This window comes from Pinus tabuliformis, chromosome 5_2 (genome assembly GCF_031772625.1).
Source record: "Pinus tabuliformis cultivar Carrire ecotype Pingquan chromosome 5_2, CPIR1, whole genome shotgun sequence".
In the NCBI taxonomy this organism is placed as follows: domain Eukaryota; kingdom Viridiplantae; phylum Streptophyta; class Pinopsida; order Pinales; family Pinaceae; genus Pinus; species Pinus tabuliformis.
The window spans coordinates 788,671,372-788,685,801 of NC_142306.1; the positions used below are offsets into that span (position 1 = coordinate 788,671,372).

General features: G+C 38.8%; 1 pseudogene; it reads right to left on the minus strand.

The window, feature by feature from the left end:
• Positions 1 to 2,611: 2,611 nt before the first annotated feature.
• LOC149161658 (ATP-dependent DNA helicase Q-like SIM pseudogene) lies at positions 2,612 to 14,223 on the minus strand (annotated as a pseudogene).
• Positions 14,224 to 14,430: the final 207 nt, after the last annotated feature.

A 14,430-nucleotide genomic window follows, 5' to 3' on the forward strand; every position in this document is an offset into this window, starting at 1 on the left:
TTGAGTGGGAGAATTGGTGGGAGTGATGGGAGGAGGGACACATGGTGTGGTGGGAATGGTAGCTGGGACAGGATGTGGAGGTGACAGTTGGCGGGAAGGAATGTTTCAACGGGAGATGAAACCACTTTTGGAGGGGGGGTAGGTGGTATCTGGTAAGTGAGGGGGGGTACGAAATCCTATAGTGTTGACACATAGGGGAGTGGGAAACTTCTTTTCGAACCCCCCCATCCCCCTACTATTAAACATTATTACTGTTGGGGGGTCCAAAAATGCTCATGGGTCATTGGATCAGTGTGGATGGATGGTTTGGGATCTTGAAATGGGTGGGGTTTAACACTGGTTGGCCCCACAACATATTTCGAGCATATGCATTATAACACCAAAGTCCAATACTTTGGACAATGAACCACTTAGCCTATTACATTGAAAAACCATTATTTTCCTATTCTAATGCTTTTTAAAACAAATAAGGGTGCATTTAAATTTGCAAACCCTATCTATTTTTTCATTCTTAATAGACTAAGAATGTTTATTTCAACTCACTAAACTAATCTAATCAACTGCATTAATCCAGATTAAATTGTTGGATTAACTTTATTCACCTATTCTACCTATCTAATCTTAGCCAAGATTACACTGTTTGGCTAAGTTATTCACTCTAATCTAATTAACATAAATTGAAACCAGCTTGAACATGATTAAACTATATGTTTCAAGCAGAAAGGGATTGTGGCATTTAAACAAGTTGCACACAATTTCATGAATTTATTCTTTACAAAGCCAGAAGGCTAGTAGTGGCACTTAAACTAGCATCACTTTCACATTTATTAATTTTTTGTGGGGTACATTTATCATTTATTTTCTTTTCCCTTTTTTCTATTTTTTATATTTATACCCTCTTTTCATTTTTTATTTTCATTTTCTATCTTTTTGGAAATCATTTGCAGAAAGTAATATTATTTACAATCTAAAATACTGAAAGCAATTATTCAATGATCATTTGATCCTATAAATTATAGGACCCTAACAAGTATGCTAGTAAGTATTGGTAGCCTGCATATATCTTGAGAATGGTGAATGGGTGGAAGTGTGTATGTTGGGAATCCAATCCCTAGTGTATGAATTGACATAATTCTTAAGAGTACAATACCTCTTGCATTGGACCTCATCTTTAATTCTCTCAATCTCTCGATGAACTAGTTTAGGAATCATTTCCTCATAGTGAGCCAATGATTCTCATAATTATGCTTAGGCATGCGATTACAAGGTGGAAGAAATGTTGCTATTAGCTATTCATGTGGTAGAAGAGATTTTCCTCACCCAAGAAAAGTGGCACCAGAACAACCACATTATAATTCCCTACTTAATCTTATCATGAAAATTTTATTAGTGTTTAAATTAGCTGAAAATATTGACTTATAATTATCAAGAAATATTAGTACATACCTACATTGGCGAAACTGTAAATTTATTACTGATATATATTTTATTATTGTTATTATTCAATTCCCAACTTGTCTTCTCAAATTTAAATTGTGATAGGATATGGTCTCCTTCCATTTATTCCAATTTAAATATCCATATCCCCAAAATGTCCTCTCAAATTTACTTGGAAGAAGATATAGTCCTCCCCAATTAATTACCAAATTAAATATCCATATCTTATCTCCAAAATGTCTTCTCAAATTTACTTGGAAGAATATATGGTCCTCCCCAATTGATTACCAAATTAAATATCCATATCTTATCCCCAAAATGTCCTCTCAAATTTACTTGGAAGAAGATATGGTCTTCCCCAATTAATTTCCAAATTAAATATCCATATCTTATCCCCAAAATGTCCTCTCAAATTTACTTGGGAGAAGATATGGTAAGAAAAGTCAAATGAAAGGATGAGGGGGTAGTTATGACATTAATGATAGGTGGTTGAGGTGGATGGGAGAAAGAGGCATAAAAGGGGAAGGATGATGAGAGGAGAGGGGGATCCTTGGTCTTGGTTTTGGTTTTGGTTTTGGTTGTGGTTTTGGGAGGAAGGTGGAGAAAAGAGAAGGGAGAGAAGGAGAGTATTTGTTTAACTTGGACACACTACATCTGGTTGGACTTGGGCTCGGAGGGCTAGGGAACCTGTGGAGGTTCCCTAGGCTAGGAAATACTTCCTAGTTGGTTGGGAGGCAAATCCAGTCAGGTAGTCAAGAGGAGCATCCCAACAGAGTCAAGAGCTCAAGAGCATCTCAACTAAGCTATTGGAACATGTATTCCTCTATTTATTGATTACCTATGTAAATAGTTGCAATGAAATTCTTACTTATTTAATTTGTGGGAAATAAATTTTAATGTTATATTATCATAAATTAAATGTTTGGATAGAAATAAGTTATTTTCCATTTGATTGTATTTAAAATTAGAGAAATTTAGTTTTCAGTTAGAGAACCCTAGGATGGAGCCTCACACGTGGTATCAGAGCCCAGATTCAAAATCTGGACCCAATACCCACTAGACCCAAATCTCCACTAAAAGAGTTTATAACCCTAAAAGTTACTTGTAAGCATTTTGATTATAAAAATTATGTGGAACTGATTTCATTTAAGACTAAATTAATATTTTTTTCATTCTAACGGCAATTTAGAACTTCTTTTATCACTGCCATGTGTATCCTTAATTGCATCACTCTGCTCTCTTGCCTTTCCCTGCTCAATTTCTCACAATTGGGTGGCCCATTGACACAAACATCACACAATCCACATTTCATCTAAATCAAATCCTCTCCAAAGTACCGTACAAGAATATTGCTCTACAAGATGTGGTAGAAACACCAAATCTGAAACAATCTGACAACATATTAAGTGCATTCTACAATTGTTCTGCATTTCTTTTACTTGGCAACAAGGAAGGAAGTCTTTTCATGTTAACATGTAGAGAGAAATCTACTAACAACCCATGTCTTCCAGCTCTCCCAGCTTCCTGGTAATAATATTCCAATCTCTGTGGCCAACCATAATGAATAATTCACCGCACATTTGCCTTATCAATTCCCATCCCAAAAGTAATACTTACAACAACCACCTGTAGTTTATCATGATGAAACTGTTCATGGACTTGCCTGAACTAGTTCTTTTGGCAACTTTGCATGATAAGCTACAGCCTTCACACCAGACTTGCTAAGAATTTTTGCTATCATTACTGTCTCTTTTCTTGTGGGTGTGTATATGATACTTCGACCCGATCCTAGTACAGGGAGTTCCTCAACCGATACAGTTTCAAAAGAACCACTTTATGGTTCTAAATGGTGGTCTTCTTTGAAAATAGATCCTTTAAATTCACCAAATGTCACATCAAAGTCATCATCCATATTCTCATCAGCCTCATCCTCAACGTATTCGACTGTCATAATGTGACCTTTACAATTATCTCCTCCATCTTTTATTAAAATGGTTTTTGCAATGATATCATCATCATTAGTCTCCTCTTCATTTGATCTGGATTTAAACACGACGCAACAAAATACAGAGATAACCATATACACAAAGATGCATTGGAAATAATACTTCATTTCATTAATGTAAAACAACGAAATATGCTTACAAACAGAAATGGAAATAAACCAGCTAGGGCGATGGTAGCTTATCTCTGAGAAGAGATGTGGTGGCTACATGCCTCTAGGCTATGTTAAAATGAGGCTCAAAGGCCTATTTATTGTTTAGAAACAATGGAAAACCCTTCACATTCCAAAAACTAACCCTAGAAGATGAAACGCCAAATTGTGGGCCCCGTTTTGGGTAAGTTGGTACATCAACTTCCTAGGGTCGTAACTTTGGCACCCGATCTTGATTTGACGCGTACAGTAGCTCGTTCGAAAGATCTATCTGAGAAATACAACTTTGAGAAGAGAAAAATCAGTCCATGGACCCATGCTGCTCCCATATTCCCAAAAAACTTCGTTTAGGGCCTCAAAACGGCTCCGGAAGTTCAAGACCTGAAAAACTGCTAAAAATAGTCAATTGTGCTACAATTACGAAAACTGAAAAATTGAAAGAGATAGTTGTGGTGGTCCAAATGGGATAGGTGGGTGGCCACCAACATCCACCAGGATCATTCCTCCCCCCTTAGGAATTAATGGTCCCCATTGCGTTGAGTTCCTCCATCTGCTGAACTTGGTCCCTGGTGCACTGTTCTACAATCTCGGATGTGTCCAGTAATGGTGGGAAGCATGGTCGACGATGACCCACATTGAACACTTGGTGCAGGCGAAGGAATGGAGGAATATTTTGCTCCAAATCATTGTTCCCCATAGCCTTGGTACTGTTGTAAGGACCATGTCAGCATGGTCGGAGCTTCTGATGGGCTCTTGTAAGGCATTCTTTCTGCAGATGTAACCAGACTTTATTTCCCACCTGAAGCTTGTGTGGTACCCCTGTAGGTGAGGAGAAGTTGTTCCTGTGTTCTTTCATGACCATATCCCTCTGTTGTTGCTGCTGCATGGAGGAACCCTTCGTGGGGGTCATGGATGTGGCGACAATCTTCCCCTTACTTTGGGAGCAAACCAGACAGAAAATAAATTTCCTAGTCTGTGAGATGAGCTTGCTGCCTTTCTTAGCAGTGATCAAAGAGGTGGCGATAGGTGGCTACCTCTGGTATCTTGTATAATGAGTTACCCAAAGAAATAATAACAGAACGAGGCCTTGACTCATGCATAGCATGTCACCTCCACAAGTATGGCTGGCCTAATAGTGCATCACAAACATCCAGAGGTGTAACATCACACAATACCTCATCTGTGAAGGGCTTGATGCTGTAGGGAAGCCACCCGATAATGTACAGTTGTGGGTGTGGTGTAGTCAGTAGGCACAACCGCTTCATGACCTCTGCTGAAATGAGGTTCTTTTGGCTGCCACTTCCGACAATGAATTGCAGTGGTGAACCCTTCACCCACATCTATGAGTGGAAAAGACGCTCCCCCTCCTCTGGGTCTTCGGGCTCATTCTTCTAGATCTTGGCAGTGGCAACAGTGACGCTGGGCTCTGCATCAATGATCTGCTTCCCTTTTCCATTCCCCTTGTCAGGTTCTGGCTCAAGGTCGGAACATGCATTTGATTCAAAAGCCTTCAACTCAGCCACGAGCGACTGCTTGGTCCAACACTCATTTTTGTTGTGAGTGGGGCTCTTGTGGAACTCACACCACTTTCTTGTGTCCTTCTTCGGCTTCGTGGTGTTGTTCTTTTCTTGTGGCTTCGACGGGTTGTCTTGGGTCACCCCACCTTGGCTTTTTCCTTTGGTCTTTGGATTTGTAGATTCGAAGTCTCTCTTCTTTTGTTTGAACTTTTGCTCAATTTTGATAGCGTATCGGTACGTCGTGCTGAGCGAGGAGATGTTCAGGAACTCCATCTATTCCTAGATGTATCTGTGTAGGCAACCACAGTATTTGAGTACTAGATGCAGCTCAGAATCTTTGATACCCAACTGTGTACGAAGGGTATGAAAAATGTTTGTGAACTCTGGCACATCTTGGTCCCGTCCCTACCGCAATGTGGTCCATTTGATTTATTTGTCCTCATAGCTTTTGACATGGTACTACTGCTCCTTGATGGCATCCCAGAATGAATCCCAAGTGGGTCCGTGAAAATAGTGAGCCTGTGCTTTCATTCTTCTACTCGCAGTAGGTTTCCCACAAGTCCTTGACATGGGGGGCTGCTTTGAGAAGAGCGAAAACAATCTTTTCTCAACTCAAAAATTCATGAACAAAGAAATAACCCTCTAGCAGATTTAACCATTTATCTACGGAATCTACGTTTATCTGACCCACGAATATGGGGATTTCAAAATTAACTTGTACCTTAAACGGTGTGGCGTTGTTATGAAACCAGCTCAAGAAAAGATAGAAAAGATAGATCAACGCCTTAGAATTCAGCCTCTTCGAGGGGGCAACCTTTTTTACATTACATAAATGAACAATTCTTCGATGATGCAAATGACAAAACCTCCTTTCTATATATAGGAGTCTAAGGAGTCACAATATAATCCAGCCGACCTAACAATAATAATATAAAGCCACAAAAATAACAATAGAGGGATTCTATGGGGCACAGAAATAACAATATGGGGGTAATAGGGGCACAACAATATAAATAAGGGGTATAACTACAATAGTAATGGGGTAATCACTAGTATTATAGGGACCCAACATGCCCCTCTCCTTCAAAAAAGTGTGTTCCTCAACGCTTGAGTAGTTCTGGATACTTCTGCATAAAATTCTCATCCTCCCATGTGGAATCTTCAGCGGATAAGTTCTTCCACTTGATAAGATACTCTGAAATTGATCGATTTCGTAGCTGTCGAGTTCTTGTTTCTGTGACTGCTTCCGGTTCCAATATAATTTTTCCTTCCTCGTCAAGTTCTGGCAATATTGTTTGAATTGGGAGCTTGTCACCTATAACCTTCTTTAAACATGAAACATGGAAAACTGGGTGCAATCGAGAAGCTGCAGGAAGCTCCAATTTGTATGCCATAGTACCAATCTTTTGCAACACCTTGTACGGACCATAATACTTTGGTGATAATTTATTATCCTTCTTAGCTTGCTTTAGGGACATTTTCTTATATGGTTGTAGCCGTAGGAATACCCAATCACCTACATCAAAACTTCTTTCACTGCGATGTTGATCTGCCTGTTGTTTCATTCTATTTTGTGCCAACACGAGGTTATCCTTTAAGAGTTGGAGGACTTGTTGTTGATGTTCGATGTGATGTTCCACTGCCTGAACCTTAGAATTTTCTCTTAAATATGATGTGATGGATGGTGGTTGATACCCATAAAGTGCCATAAATGGGGTCATTTTTGTTGCTGTATGGAAGGAAGTGTTATACCACCATTCAGCCAGAGGCAACCATTTGACCCATTGTGTCTGTTTATCAGATACAAAGCAACGAAGATATCCTTCCAAACATTTGTTTACTATCTCAGTTTGCCCATCAGATTGAGGATGATAAGATGAGCTATGAGCTAACTGAGTACCAAGACAAGAAAATAATTCTGTCCAAAAATTTCCAGTGAAAATGGGATCTCTGTCACTTACAATAATCTTTGGGTTTCCATGTAGCTTTTGAACTGTTTCCATAAATGCAGTAGAAACTGTACTGGCTTTAAATGGATGTGATAATGCACAAAAGTGTGCATACTTGGTAAGTCTGTCAACTACCACCATGATGACACTCTTTCCCTCAGACTTGGGTAAACCTGTGATAAAATCCATTGAAACCTCCTCCCAACGTTGGCTTGGAATGGATAAAGGTTGTAATAGACCCGGTGTCTTAATTGTTTCAACTTTATTTTGCTGGCAAACCAAACATTCCGCCACAAACTTTTGAATATCTGATTTAAGGCCATCCCAAAAAAATTCCTTCTTAACCCTGTGGTAAGTTTTTAAAAATCCTGAGTGCCCTCCTAAGGGAGAAGTGTGCAATTCCATAAGAATCTTTTGTTTTAGCTGGGAATTCTTACAGAGGTATAAGCGATCTTTGTACCATAACGAATCATTTTTCCAGCTAAATGTATCAGAAGTACTGGAATCTTGTTGTAGCTTTCGAATAAGTGCCCACACTTCTTCGTCATTCTTCCATTCCTCCCTTGCTTCGTTTATCCAATCTGGTTGGATAATAGAAATGGCACACAACAATGCTTCCACATCCTCATCCTTTCTTGAGAGTGCATCTGCCACCACATTTTGCTTCCCTTTTTTGTAGATGATTTCAAAGTCATAACCCAACATCTTTGTGACCCACTTTTGTTGCTCTTCAGAGGATAATCTTTGTTCTAAAAAGTATTTAAGGCTATCATGATCCGTTTTTACCTTGAAGTGTCTTCCCATTAGGTAGGGTCGCCATTTCTTAAGTGCATGGAGTATTGCCAACATTTCCTTCTCATAAATAGCTTTGCTTAAAAACTTTCCCTTGATTGGACGACTTTCAAAAGCAATGGGTCTTTCATCTTGCATTAGAACAGCACCAATTCCATTTCCTGAAGCATCACATTCCACAATAAAGGTTTTTGTGAAGTCCGGTGTAGCTAAGACCGGTGCTTGGCACATTGCCTCTTTAAGATGTTCAAAGGCCTTTGTTGCTTCCGGAGTCCATGAAAATGAATCTTTCTTCAATAATGTTGTTAGAGGTGCTGCTATTCTCCCATAATTCTTAACAAACTTGCGATAATACCCTGTCAACCAAGAAATCCTCGCAGATGCTTTATGGATGTGGGGATTTTCCATTCCTTAATGGCTTTAATTTTGCTAGGGTCTACCTTAACTCCTTCATGAGATACAATATGACCCAAATATTCCACCTCCTGGACTCCAAAGAAACATTTGGATCTTTTTGCATATAATTGTTTCTCCTCCAATAGTTGTAGCACCCTGTCAACATGTTCAACATGATCCTTCCAAGACTTGTTGTAGATTAGTATATCATCAAAAAATACTAACACAAATTTTCTAAGGAATGGTTTGAAAATTGAATTCATCAAACCTTGAAATGTTGAAGGTGCATTGGTAAGGCCAAAAGGCATGACCAAAAATTCATAATGACCCTCATGAGTTCTAAATGTCGTTTTCGGAATGTCTTCAATCTTCATTCTGATTTGATGATATCCAAACGAAGATCCAACTTGGTGAAGTAAATTGATCCATGCAATTCATCCAGTAATTCATCAATAACAGGAATGGGGAACTTATCTTTAATAGTGAGCTTGTTGAGCTCCCTATAATCCGGACACATGCGCCATGATCCATCCTTCTTGTGCACCAATACTACTGGAGCTGAGAAAGAACTTTGACTCGGTTGAATTATACCAGCCTCTAGCATTTCTGCAACCATACGTTCAATTTCACTTTTTTGGACATAGGGATATCTGTACGGCCTGATGTTTGGAGGAACACTTCCTGGAATCAGATGAATAGCATGATCATGATCACGCATAGGTGGGAGACCTTTGGGAGTCTCAAATACCTTGGAATGATTGTCCAGGACTTTTTGGAGATCTGGAGAAATAGATGATTCCAATGTGGAAACATCTAGCGAACATAATTGTGCAATTACACCTCTTTGCTCCTTTTTTAGAAGCTTTGTCATACCATTAGAGCTGATTATCTTTCCTGGTTTCCCTGCAATACCCCTTAATTCAACTTCCTTTCCTTCCGTAGAAAATTTGATGAAAAGTTCTTGAAAATTAAAAGCTATTGTACCCAAGGATTGTAGCCATTGGACTCCTAGTACAACATCAGCACCTCCCATTGGAATGGAAAGCATTGGGCTAGTCAATACATATTCTCCCATGGATAGCTTGATATTATGGCACTTTCCAGAGCAATTTATTGTTCCTCCATTTGCAATCATCACTTGACACTCTGGTGCTGGATATAGGAAGCAATTCAATTCTTTTGCTACCCTACAATGAATAAAATTGTGGGTGCTTCCTGAATCAATCAACACTATTACCTTTTTCTTCTTGATTTGTCCTTCTATCTTGATGGTTTGAGGAGTGGTAATTCCCGCCAATGCATTACAAGATATGGTCGGATTTATTTGTTCTTCATCTAGGCTTTGTTCCTGGAGTATATCTTCTTCTTTTGACCTTTCTTGCTCCTTTTCTTCTTCCTCTTCACAATCTATGTAGAATAATTTCTTCTCAGCACACTTATGACCTTTAGTGTATTTGCTATCACAACTGTAACAAAGCCCTTTTGCTCTTTTTTCTTCCAATTGTTGTGGTGTCAACCTTATAGGTTGTGGAAGACTAGGGGCAACAACACTTCCATCTTTATAGTTGTGAGTGGTATGCTTCCTGGTTGCCATAATTTTGCTTTCCATTTTTCTTGCTAACCTGAATGCCTTCTCTAATGAATCAGGTTCCCAAAGGCGAACATCATGTTGGATATTATCCTTTAAAGACCCTATGAACACATCAATCCTATGCTCCTCTGGAATATCTTTTACCCTTATGTTCAATTTTTGGAACTCCTCAATGTGCTCCATTACTGAACCCTTTTGTTTGAGACTTATCAATTGGCTAAAAAAAGTGTTGCTTTTTGTATCTTCATAATGTGCTATCAATTCTTCCGTAAAAATTGCCCAAGTGATAAATTGTTTACGAGAACAAAGCCATTGATACCATACAAACTGATTTGGTTCCAAATATACAGTTGCCATACGTACCTTTTGTGTGTTTTGCACATTATTGAGATCGAAGAATTGCTCCATCTGTAATATCCATGTGGCGGGATCCTTGCCATCAAACTTCCTCATATCGATTTTTGGAATATGGTGATTCTTCGATCCAACATTAGCGTCTATGGAATCATGATTAACATTTCTTTTGTTCTCATCATGAGTTTCCTTTACTACCTTTTCACCATTAGTGACCCTTTCTTGTAGCAACTTCTTCAATTCTTCCATGTCTGTCTTCAAATCTATCTTCAAATCTGCCATGTCTCTCTTCAAATCTATCTTCGAATCATCCATCTTAGCTTCCATGCCCTTTATCTTATATTCCACGCCATTTACCTTAGATTCCACACCACTTATCTTAGCTTCCACGCCATTTATCTTAGCATCTGTTAACTTTTGTGAGCGTGACATTTGTTGCACTTGTTCTTGTAATTTTGATATATCATGTAGCATTTCTTCCTCTTCTTCATGAGTCATGCTAGAGCTTTCAGGTTCCTTACTAGGTGTTTGCATTTTCTTTCCTCGGGGCATCAGTTACCGATAATAATGCTTTACTATGCCCTTTGAATTCCGTTAAACCAAGCTTACACAAAAATTTAAAAAAAAACTACACACCTTTTTTCACTTTATAGAAGCCTGATATTGAATCTGATGTATCTCTGTAATTTCAGATCATCTAGTTCTAAAATTGCTACCTGTAGTAGCCTTCTGTGTCCTCTTTCCAATGCCACAAGTCTGAGCCAAATTGGATTCTCCAAGGAAGAGTTATGTGAAATCTCCCACAGTGACTTGCTTTTAGACTAGTTCAGTAGAGCGAACTTGTACGACGTGCCACAAGTCACTGTTTCAACCTTTGAATCTGAAACACACACACAAGAAACTACAGTCCGTTCTCTTTCTGTAACTTCTTACGAAATTTCAATCCGATCCCCAGAGAGAAAGTTATGACGATTTTACCCAGGTCACCTGTTTTGAATGTAATTCAGGAGTCTGCAAAAAGACCAACTTCCTCAGATCATATCTCCGCAAATATCGCGCGAAAAGCTCTGAAATTTGGACTCAAGGTTTAGCGCGATTTCTTCTCAAATGGGTTTTTTTTTCGACTTCTGAAACATCACAGAAAAAAAAGTTATAGTGAAAATTCCATGATGACCTGTTTGGAGCAGCGAAACCCTAGAATCCAAAGCTCTGATACCAAATGTTATGAAACCAGCTCAAGAAAAGATAGAAAAGATAGATCAACGCCTTAGAATTCAGCCTCTTCGAGGGGGCAACCTCCTTTACATTACATAAATGAACAATTCTTCGATGATGCAAATGACAAAACCTCCTTTCTATATATAGGAGTCTAAGGAGTCACAATATAATCCAGCCGACCTAACAATAATAATATAAAGCCACAAAAATAACAATAGAGGGATTCTATGGGGCACAGAAATAACAATATGGGGGTAATAGGGGCACAACAATATAAATAAGGGGTATAACTACAATAGTAATGGGGTAATCACTAGTATTATAGGGACCCAACAGGCGTTTCCAGAGTAACTGCTGGAAGCCAATGTGTTGTCTCTAGGTAGCCGCTGAAGGATTCTGCGCAAAGTTGTCCATCATCGCGTTCGTTTGTCACTCGAGCACTTCTTTGAGCAAGATTTTGATAGGATCTCCTGCCCCCTCGTCTTTCTTCTCATCCACCATGGGAGGTCTTCGGTAATTTCGAGGGTGGTCTTGCAAAGGTTCAACCAGTTCAAGCCCTAACTCCTTATATCCTGACCTCGTTGGGGACATGCAAAGAAAAACAGATAAAAAACAGACCGCTCTGATACCACTGATCCGGATTTAAACATGAACGCAACAAAATACAGAGATAACTATACACACAAAGATGCAGCATAAATAATACTTCATTTCATTAATGTAAAATACTGAAATATGCTTACAAACAGGAATGGAAATAAACCAGCTAGGGTGATGGTAGCTTATCTTTGAGAAGAGATGTGGTGGCTACATGCCTCTGGACTGTGTTACAATGAGACTCGAAGGCCTATTTATTGTTGAGAAACAATGGAAAACCCTTCACATCCCAAAACCTAACCCTAAAAATGAAACTCCAAATTGTGGGCCCCGTTTTGGGTAAGTTGGTACATCAACTTCCCAAGGTTGTAACTTTGGCACCCGATCTTCGTTTGACGCATACAGTAGCTCATTAGAAATATCTATTCAAGTTCCAGATTTCCCAAAAAATGTTGTTTAGGGCCTCAAAACGGCTTTGGAAGTTCAGGACCTGAAAAACTGCTAAAAATAGTAAATTGTGCTACAATTACGGAAACTGAAAAACTGAAAGAGATAGTTGTGGGGTTCCAAATGGGATAGGTGGGTGGCCACCAACATCCACCTAGATCATCATTGTTGTTTGATTCATTTAAGGATGTTTCATCTTAATCAGAATCAATTTCGATTGCAGATTCCTTGTTCCTGTCTATAGAATCCTTTTGAAAACCAACTCTTGCTTTGTTATTCTTTGATGGGGCCCCTTGTCTAGTATAACTACCACTTATATCTTGAAAATCCACTTTGTAAGATGATGGACAAGTGGTCTGGCTATGATGCATGGAGGACCTCAAATTTGGTCTGAAAAACGATGACATAACAATTTTTGTGTCTGGCTTCATGCCCAGAGAATTCATAATGTCTTCTCGAACACGATGTGTAACTGTAGCAGTAAGTGCCATAATCAGTATATGATGCTTTACCAACTCAACGTTGCTTACCTAGAATTTTTCTCTCAGTACATACAAGCACCTACAATCAAGTTGAAAATCATGACCCCATTTGGACACACAATTAACTTCGTCAATAGCAAAAAGAGTAATACCACGACTTTCTGCAAGCTTTTGTAATGACCTAATTACTCATAGAAGTGTCTCTAGACAAACATAAATAATGTCATACATGCCTACCATAGCTCTATCTTCAATTCTTTTGTCAACTTGCCTTGAACAAAGGAAACAAGCAGAAACTCCATGCTTTTCCAACTTTAAGCATTGATCATGCCTACGGCTGATTAATGGAGATACCACCAGTACAACTTTCCCAGTCAATAATGCAGGAAGCTAGAAGCAAAGGGATTTGCCTGAGCCTGTTGCTGCAAGAACGAGGTAGTCTTGCTGACATGCCCATGCCTTCAAAGCCTCTTTCTGAAATCACTTCAATTTTTTATAGCCAAAGCGTTGTTGTAAAAGAGTTATGCTTTCTATTCCCAATCCAGTTGTGTGTCTTGTAAAGGATCAGTGTGTAAGTTGTTGCCATGAAATTCATCCTGCAACAAATGCAGTTGCCTAGTATCTGCAACATTTTCGGTTGAATAACTGGAGGATAAATTTTCACAACTATCCATAGATCTAGACTCTTCGTGTCTTTGGTTCCATCAATAAACATAAATCCATCTAAATCAAACTTTGCAGAACAAATAAGGTTCTGCAAAATAGAGTAAGAAGGTAACCCAACACTGAGTATTTTGCACTTCGCAGTACAGTTACACTCCTCTATGTCTAAAATTTTAATTACATTTTCCTCAACTAGGGTCTTTCCATTACACTCAGATGACTCAAAAAGATAATCCCACATCTGCATAGGCTTCATTTCTTGTATGTTCTTCTTCAAAGACTTTGTGCGCTGGGGACCTCGCATTTTGTTACCTGGGCTGATAGAACCACTCCTTCCATATGATCCATCCCTTCTAAGTGCATATCGCCTTGATAAGGTTCCAGAAAAAGGCATGCTTAGGTTGTGGTACTTAGGCCTTGGAAAGCAGGATCCTTCTCGCATATGCAAGAAATCATTGGTGTATTCATCAAACAATTCTATTGCAGACACAACATATGTTAAACCCACCTGAAGGGCAGAATTTAACACCCACAAGAATCCATATGTGGGATACAAATCCTTGTTATTTTCTATACGCTTTCTATATATATGAAGCTCTGTAGGTGGGTTCTCATAAACAGTCATTTATATTGTTTGTATTTTACTACAAATAGCAAGATTGAAATCTTGAGTTATTATTAGTATATTGAAACTAGAGAAGAAACTTTACAAGACTTTATCTGATAAAGAATAAGATTCTCATGCTATAGCAAGGGAATATTTTGGTTTGTTTATCTTTTTCATGCATGATATTTCATACACATCTATATGCATTCTCACCTGCAAAATACA